Genomic DNA, 9,269 nt, shown 5'->3' with positions numbered 1-9,269 from the left:
TTTTAATTTATTTAAAATTTAAATTTTTAGATTATATTTCATCCAAAAAAGATTTCAATTTTAAATAGAAAACAGTTTAATTCAACCGAAAATTACAACATTTTAAATAAAATAGATCAATCCTCATCCAAAAAGGACCAAAAATGAGATATTTGCATTAAGATATGCATTTTGATTTTAAAAAGTTGAATTTTCAAAATAACAAATATAGATCTTAAAATTTAAAACTCAAATTTTCAACAAGGAGATAAATTTTCTAATAAATATGGTATTTTAGCCACTAAAGAAAAAAACTGCAATAAATTTGTTGAATTTTTAAATCCAAAGAACGAATCTTCTACAAAATATTTAAATTTTCAACTAAGAAGATTAATTTTATGCAAGAAAAGACGAATTTTTAAACAATATTTTCAATAAACTAGTTTATGTTTTTAACAAACATTTGTTCCTTATCACTAAGAAAGAAAATTGCAACTAATTTGTCGGATTTTCAAAAAAATAAATTATTGCTACAATATCTGAATTTAAAAAATTTTAAGCAAAAGGATATATTTTTTATGTATTTATTCGATTAAAAAAATACATTTTTTCAAAAATGATTAATACTCAAAAGAATGTAAATCTTAATATTTTTATTATAAGTGATAAAAAGTTGAAATCAAACAGACTAAATTTCAACGAATGATATTAATTTTCTTGCAAAAAGGATATATTTTCAATCAACAATAAAATACTTCAATATTCAGTTGAAGAATTTCATTATCAACGAAAAAAACAAGGTTTTAACAAACTTGTTCAATCATCAACCGAAGAGATCAGTTTTCAACTAAAGTGATGAATCTAAACAAAATAATTTTTTTTTAAATAGTTCAATTTTCAGCAATTTAGTTGGATTTAAAAAACAAAAAGGATGTATTCTCAAGGCAAAATGTAATTTTTGATATTTTAATTAAAAAACATTTTTAATGAAAATTATAAAAAGTTAAATAAAAACAAACAGAATAATTTACAATGGAGAAGATGAATTTTTTACAAAACAGTATGTATTTTCAAATAAAAATGTAATAGTTCAATTTTCAGTTAAAAAGATTCTTTAAAAAAAAAAACGACGATGATTTAATAAAATTTTGCAATTATTAACCAAAGAGATGAGTTTGAATTAAAATGATAAATCTAAAAAAAAGGGAAGTTTCTTTTAATAAAGTTTTTCAACTTTTAACAATTTAGTTGGATTTACAAAAAAAAATATTCACACAAAAAAGGTTAACTCTCAAGGAAAAAGTTGATTGTTGTTATTTGAATAGAAAATTATTTTCATTTAAAGTTATAAAAAATTCGAATTTTAACAAGCAGAATAGTTTTAAAAGAAGAATAATAATTTTATACAAAAAGACTATATTTTTGAACGAAAATGAAATAATTCCATTTTCAGTTAAAACAATTATTTTTCAACAAAAAACGATGTTTTAACAAAATTGTTTAATTATTACTAAAGAAAAATGTAATTATTTAGATTTCAATTAAAAACTATTTTCTATTGTTTAAAATAAAATAATCAATCTTTTACTTAATAAATAAACTTTCAAGAAAGATGTAATTTTGATATTTCAAATAAAAAATGTATATTTTGAAAATATAAAATAGTGAAATTCAAATAAAAAAGACCAATTTTTAACAGAATACATGAATTTTCAACCAAAAAACGAAATCCATGAAAGAGATGAATTTTGAATTAAGATTATAAATACTTAACTAAAGAAGGAATTTCTAACAAATTCAGAACCGTAAAATGTAATTTTTAACCAAAAAATAATATTTTGATTTAAAAAAGAAAAAATTTCAACAAAAAATGGTAGTTTCATTTAATGCATTAACAAAAAACTGAAAAAATAATAGTTTTTATTTAAACAAAAAACATTTTGCCTGTTTAATCAAAAAGATTCATTTTCTACCATAAAAGCCAAATATCTAACAAAATACTTACATTTTCAAACGATTGGTTGAATATTTAACTTAAAAATATAAATTTTCATTTAAAAATAGAATATTAAAATTTAAAGATAGAAGAAATTGACTTTCAACTGAAGAGATGAATTTTTATCTAAAATTATGAATCTTTAACCAAATTGTTAAATTTTTTTTCAAAAAGACGAATTTTCTGCGAAAAATTAAGATTTTAAATCCGAAAATATAAATTTTCAACCAAAAAGTTTAATTACAACCTAATAATTAAATTGTCGACCAAAATATTTTAATTTTTAAACAGAAAGGGTGACTAGTAAACTAAAATTGTTGAGAATACTTTCGGGATAAATGTAGGATTCAGAAATCAGAACTCGCACTCTGTGCTCATTATTGATTTATAGTTAAATATACCTCATATTAATTAAAAAGTTATATTATAGCATTTTCAGAAAAATGATTCTTTGATTGAAATAAAATTTCTTTGCATAATAAAAAAAAATATTAAGTGGCTCTTAGTCAAAGAAAAGTTTCTTTGATCCACAGAAATTTCTTCTGATGAAAAAATTATTTTTTAATTCTTAAGTCAATAAATATTTTCTTTAAATTAAAAATAATATTCTTCCCTTTGAAGCTATTTTTTTAAAATGAAAACGGTTATGTAAAGTATACAGGAGAAATTCGTCGTTCGATAATATTCATAAAATTGCAGTCGACCAGGAAAGCGTTATCTTGTATTGAAATCAGATTTTTTCATATCGAATCTTGCTGGTGATTCACAGCTACTTTTACGTTTTACATATTTTATATAATATCTGCGGCAAGTGCGCATTTCGGCGTTATCTGATTCGCTACCGGAAATTGGTTCGTGCCGGTGGGACAGGATGAGAAAATTACAGTCTGCAAGCGTGTTAGAAAGTTCAAATACTTTACTGTTGCAAACGAATTTATATTCATTTTTTTAATTTTTTTATTTTCAAAATTTCAATACGAGACTTTAAGAGTTTAAATTCTCTGGATTTGCTTTTTTTACAAAAGTAATATTGTAAAAGCTTTCCATAAGCTTTCATCAAACACAGTGTTTTATCCAACAAAATCTTTCGTCAAGTAAAAACTTTGATAAAATATACACTTCCATCCAAATTTAAACTCGATGTTTTATTTAAAATATAATCTTGTATCAAAATATAATCTTGAATACAACACGATGTTTCATGAAACATGATCTTTCATCAGAGGCGATATGTCCTCAATCATAAACATTGAGCAGACATAATATTTTTTTAAATACAAATTTTCATCAAACAATATTTCATCAAACATAATCTTTCATAAAACAAAAGTTTTAATCAAACACGATATTTCATTCAAAATAATCATTCATAAAACAGGATGTTTTATCAAACACAATCTTTCATCAAACACAATGTTTCATCAAACACGATGCTTCAGCAAACCACGAAACATGAAACATAACCTACCATCAAACCCTATGTTTCATTAAACACTATTTTTCTTCAAAGACGATGTTTCAGCAAACATAACATTTCATCAAACATCATATTTAATATTAAATAAGATGTTTTAACATTTAGGAACTTGCAATAAACATAATATTTTAATAACACAAAATTTCCTCAAAAATCATTTATTAAGCGTAGTCCTTTAACAAACAGAATGTTTCATCAAATATGATGTTTCAGTAAGCTCGATATTTGATCAGAAATCCTGTTTAATATTAAACACGATGTTTCAGTAAATCCAGATTTTTATATAACAAAACCTTTTATCAAACACTATTGTTCAGGAAACACAATATTTCATCAAAGATTGTATTGAATATTAAACAAGTCGTTGCAACAAATACGATATAACATCAAATAAAACCTTTCATCAAACATAATCATCCATAAAACATGGTGTTTTATCCAAAATAATTATTTATTAAACACGATGTTTTGTAAAAAATAATCTTTCATCAAATGTTATCTTTCATTTAAGAAGATATATCAGAAAAATATAAAATTTGTCAGATGTTTTGATCTGATATTAAACACCATGTTACAGAAAACATGAACATTTTTCAAACATAATCATTGATAAAATACGATCATCGTATTAAATATAAAAGACGATGCTTCAGCAAACACGAACTTTCATCGAACATGGTATTTCAACAGACACTATGTTTCAGCAAACACGTTTTTTTAGCAAAGACGATATTCTATGAAATATAAGCTTTTATCAAATTTAAGCTTTTAACAAATACGATTTTTCGACAAACACGATATTTCATAAAACGTCAAATTTATTATTTAAATAAATGTTTTATGAAACCAGAACTTGCATCAAACCTAATCTCATATTAAACAAGATATTTATTTAAAAATCTTGTTGAATATTAAACACAAGATTTTCCTAACCCCGAACTTTTATGAAACTATAATCCTTATCAGACACTGTGTTTCAGCAAAAACCATCAAAAATAGTATTGAATATCAAATCCGATACTTCAGGGAACACCATATACCATCAGATATAACATTCATCAAACAATATTTCATCAAACATAATCTTTCATAATACAAAAGATTTCTTTAATAATGATATTTCATCAAATATAATCTACCATCAAACATAATCATTTATTAAGCATGGTGTTTCATCCAAAATAATCTTTCATCAAACACAATGTTTCCTCAAACATAATTTTCCATAAAAATAATCTTCCATCAAACGTAATATTTCAATGTACAAGATATATCTGCAAACTCAATATTTCATCAATCTTTCGTGTTTAATATTAAACGCAATGTTTAAAAAAACGAACATTCATCAAACATAATCATTCAACAAATAATAACTTTGATCAAATATCATATTTAATAAAATATAGAATTTAATTAAACAGGATGCTTAATCAATCACGATGTTTCAGCAATCACGATCTTTTTATCAGAAATCGTATTGAATACTAAATACCATGTTTCAGTAAAACCAATTTTTTATGAAACATAACCTTTTATCAAACGCTACGTTGTAGCAAACAAAATATTTAATCGAAATTGTGTTGAATGTTAAACACAATGCTACAACAAACAAGATATACCATCAAATACAACCTTTCATGAAACCTATTCTTTATTAAAAAATAATCATTCATTAAACGTGATCGTATTGAGTATAAAAGACAATGCTTCAGCAAAGACGAACTTTCATCAAACATGGTGTTTCATCAAACCCTATGTTTCAGTAAACACGATTTTTCATTAAAGACGATGTTTCAGTAAAGAAAATATTTTATCAAACATAAACTTTCATCAAAATTAATCTTTTATAAAACATGTTGCTTCAGCTAACAGTATACTTCATCAAACATCATTTTTAATATTAAACACGATTGCTCAACAAACAAGAAATTTCATGAAACAATAGCCTTTTATCAAACACTGTGTTCCAGCAAATAAAATCTTTCAGCAAACATCGTATTATATATTAAACACGATGCTTCAGCGAAGAAGACATACCATCAAATACCACATTAATTAAACACTAATTTATCAAATATAATGTTCCATCAAACATAATTATTTATCAAGCATGAATGTTCATCCAAAATAATCGTTCATCAAATTCAATGTTTTATCAAACATAATCTTCCAAAAAATAATATTCCACAAAAATAATCTTTAATCGAACGTAATCTTTCATTATAGACGATATATCTGCAAGCTCAATATTTCATTAAATGTTTGCGTTTAATATTAAGCACGATGTTTCAGAAAACATCAACATTCATCAAACACTAACTATTATAAAACACGATATTCAATCAAACATAACATTTTATCAAAGACGATGCTTCATCAAACACATTAACATTATGTTTAATATTAAAAACGATGTTTCCACAAACACGATATTTGATCAAAAATCGTTTTGAGTATTAAGCATAGGTTTCCCTACACCCGAACTTTCATGAAACAATAACCTTTTATCAAACACTGTGTTTCAGCAAACACAGTATTTTATGAAACATTATATTGAATATAAAACATGATGTTTTAGCAAATACAGACACAGATGTTTTACAAAACAAGATATTATATCAAATAAGACTTTTCGTCAAACAATATTTCATCAAATATAATTTACCATCAAACATAATCATTCATTATACACGATGTTATATCCAAATTAATCTTTTAATAAACATAATCTTCTATAAAACATAAAATTTCATTAAAATAATCTTTCATCAAACACGATATATCAGCAAACTCAACATTACATCAAAGTTCTTGTTTAATATTGAACATGATGTATCAGATAACGCGAACATTCATCAAACATAATCATTCATTAAACACGATGTTTCAGCAAACACTATGTTTGATGAAAAATAGTGTCAAGTATAAAGACGGTGTTTCAGTAAGCCCAAAATTTCATGAAACAGAAGCTATTTTTAAACACTATGTTCCAGCAAACACAGTCTTTGATAAAACATCATATTGTATATGAAAAAACATGCTTTAGGAAACACTAACTTTTACAAAAGATGATCTTTCATCAAACAATATGTTTCGACAAAGACGATATGACATCAAACATAAACCTCCATCAAACTTAATCTTTTATGAAACACGACATTTCAGCAAACACGAAATTTAATCAAACATCATATTTAATATTGAAAAAAAGTTTAAACAAACCAGAACTTGCGTTCAAAATGATATTTTGTTAAACACAAAATTTCAAGAAACATAATCATTCATTAAACGTAGTCTTTTGTCAGACAAAATGTTTCATCAAATACGATGTGTCAGCAAACACGATATTTCATCAACAATCGTATTGGATATTAAATAAGATGTTTCAGCAAACCTTAATTTTCTAAAACATAAATCTTTTCAAACAGTGTGTTCTAGCCAGCACAATATTTCATCAAACCTCGTATTGCATATCAAACAAGATGTTTTAGAAAACACGATATTCCTTCAAATACAACCTTTCATCAAATAATATTTTATCAAGTATAATCTTTTATCAAGCATAGTTTTTTTTATCAAATTTAATCTTTTCCCGAACACGATGTTTCATCCAAAATAATCTTTCTTCAAACACAATGTTCATTAAACACAAATTTCTAGGGGTTTGCAAAAAGCTCGAAACTTCGAGTCAAGTGGACTCGATTTTTTTCGAGTCGAGTCGAGTTGAGCTCGAGTATGCTCGAAATGACGAGGTCTCGAAATTTCCGAGCTACTTGAACGTTTCGAGAACTCGAAATAATTTAAATCGATTACAATGTTCCTTGGCATATTATGTCGTTTTTTCCTGTTGTAGGCTACTTTACAACTTTTTACAATGACAGGAAATGTAATTTTTTATGAACATTAAAAATTTTTAACGGTAGTACTCATAAATTTGATCGTGAATTTTGACAATTTCTTAATAATAACATTTTTCAAACTTTCGCGTGAGAATAAATAATCTTTAAAAAATAAAGGGTGTATAAAAATTTGAACAGCATATAAGAAATAAGTATATTTTTACGTTCTCACCATTTATGATTGAGAAAGTATTAGAATTGTCCGAAATTTCACATCACAGTTTTTCAACGGATCTCCGAGTTTCGAGACCCCCTGAATCCGGAAATCTGGTTTTTACGATTACGTCTGTCTGTCTGTATGTCGGCCCGTCCGTCCGTAAACGCGATAACTCTCGAAAAAATGAGCAGATCAAATGCATATTTGACAAACTTTTTTTAGGTCCTCAAAGAAAGAACACCTTCGTTAACGAGCCATTTTTGATCAAAATTCAAAAATATTTTTGAAAATGATCTAACTTTTTGAATTTGTGACTAATTGAAAAATTTCATGAGAATAGTTTCGAAATGTATTTTATATCTAGAAAAAATTTGAATTTACTTTTGTCAATCTATGTAAGAAAAAAAAAATTTCTTAATTTTTTGAAAATGTTTAAAATCTTGAAAAGCATATAACTTTTAAAACTTTTGTCGAAATTAGAATAGTCACGTGGTTAATTTGCAAGCACTTAAGTCACGTATATAAAACTTTGACAAAAGTGTCTAAAACTCTGAAAAAAATGTCATTTCAAACTTTGAAAAAGCTCTTTTTTAATTTTGGTCTAATCTAAAAATTTATAAACATTTCTAAGATTACAAAATTTATTTGAATATTGGAAATGCTCTAAGTTTTTTAATTTTCGCTGGAAATATCTGGTTAACGAACTTAATTTTCATTTTGGGGCCCTTAAGAACTGTATTAAAGGCTGCCATTTAGGACAAAAAAATCTTCAATTTTTATTTCAAAATCGCTGTTAGCAATCCGAAAAAACCTGCGAGTATCGAGTTTCAAAAAATTCTTGTTAATTCCAAAAGATTCAAGAACGTGAAACTTTCGAGCAGCCTGAAACTTTCGAGTAGATCGAAAGTATTCGAGTACTCGAAAGTTTCGAGTTCTCGAAGACATTCGAGTACTCGAAGGTTTTGAGTTCTCGAAAGCTTCGATTTCTCGAAGACATTCGAGTACTCGTAAAGTTTCGAGCTTTTGGAAAGCTCGATCTCGGCTCGACTCGAACAGGATTGAGCTCAGCTCGACTCGACTTGGAAGCTAACAAGCTCGACTCGACTCGTTCGAACTTCGAGTATCGAGTTTTTTGTACACCCCTACAAATTTCCATAAAACATAATATCAGCTAACTCAATATTTTATCAAATGTACAGTACGAGTTTAATATTAAACAAGATGTTTTAGAAGACACGATCTTTCTTCAAAAATCCTGTTTAATATCAAACACAATGTTTGAGTAAACAAGAACTTTCATAAAGAAAATCCTTTCTCAAACACGATATTTCGTCAGACATAATCTTTTATTAAACACGCTGATTCATCAATTATAATATTTCATCATAAGAAATTTTGTATCAATCGTAATCTTTCATTAATCACGATGTTTGAGCAAACTCGATGTTTCATCAAACATAGTCTTTCATCAAACTCAAACTTTTATTAAACACGATGTTTCATCAATCACGAAATTTCAGTAAACTCGAATTTTATGAAATACGAGGGTAGTTCAATAAGTGCTTAGAATGACCAACAGATGGCGCGCGAATCGCTCCAAATCATCTGTTTTCAGTCAGCACCACTCCCGACTAGATATATGGTGTAGTCACAGTCCAGATCTTCTGAGTTTACGTGTTTTTATAACCAATTGAAAAAAAAAATTGTTCGTTAAGAAAAATGAAAAAAAAACGAGTTCAGAGCGGTAATCAAACATTTTCA

General features: G+C 26.1%; 1 protein-coding gene across 1 annotated transcript in view; it reads right to left on the bottom strand.

The window, feature by feature from the left end:
- The window catches only part of LOC117174514 (octopamine receptor beta-1R-like), a 114,744-nt gene that overhangs the window by 12,258 nt on the left and 93,217 nt on the right, over window positions 1–9,269 (bottom strand). The gene's annotated exons all lie outside the window — the stretch shown is intronic.

The sequence above is a fragment of the Belonocnema kinseyi genome, chromosome 6 (genome assembly GCF_010883055.1).
Source record: "Belonocnema kinseyi isolate 2016_QV_RU_SX_M_011 chromosome 6, B_treatae_v1, whole genome shotgun sequence".
NCBI classification, from domain to species: domain Eukaryota; kingdom Metazoa; phylum Arthropoda; class Insecta; order Hymenoptera; family Cynipidae; genus Belonocnema; species Belonocnema kinseyi.
This window is presented reverse-complemented; position numbering and strand designations above follow the sequence as displayed.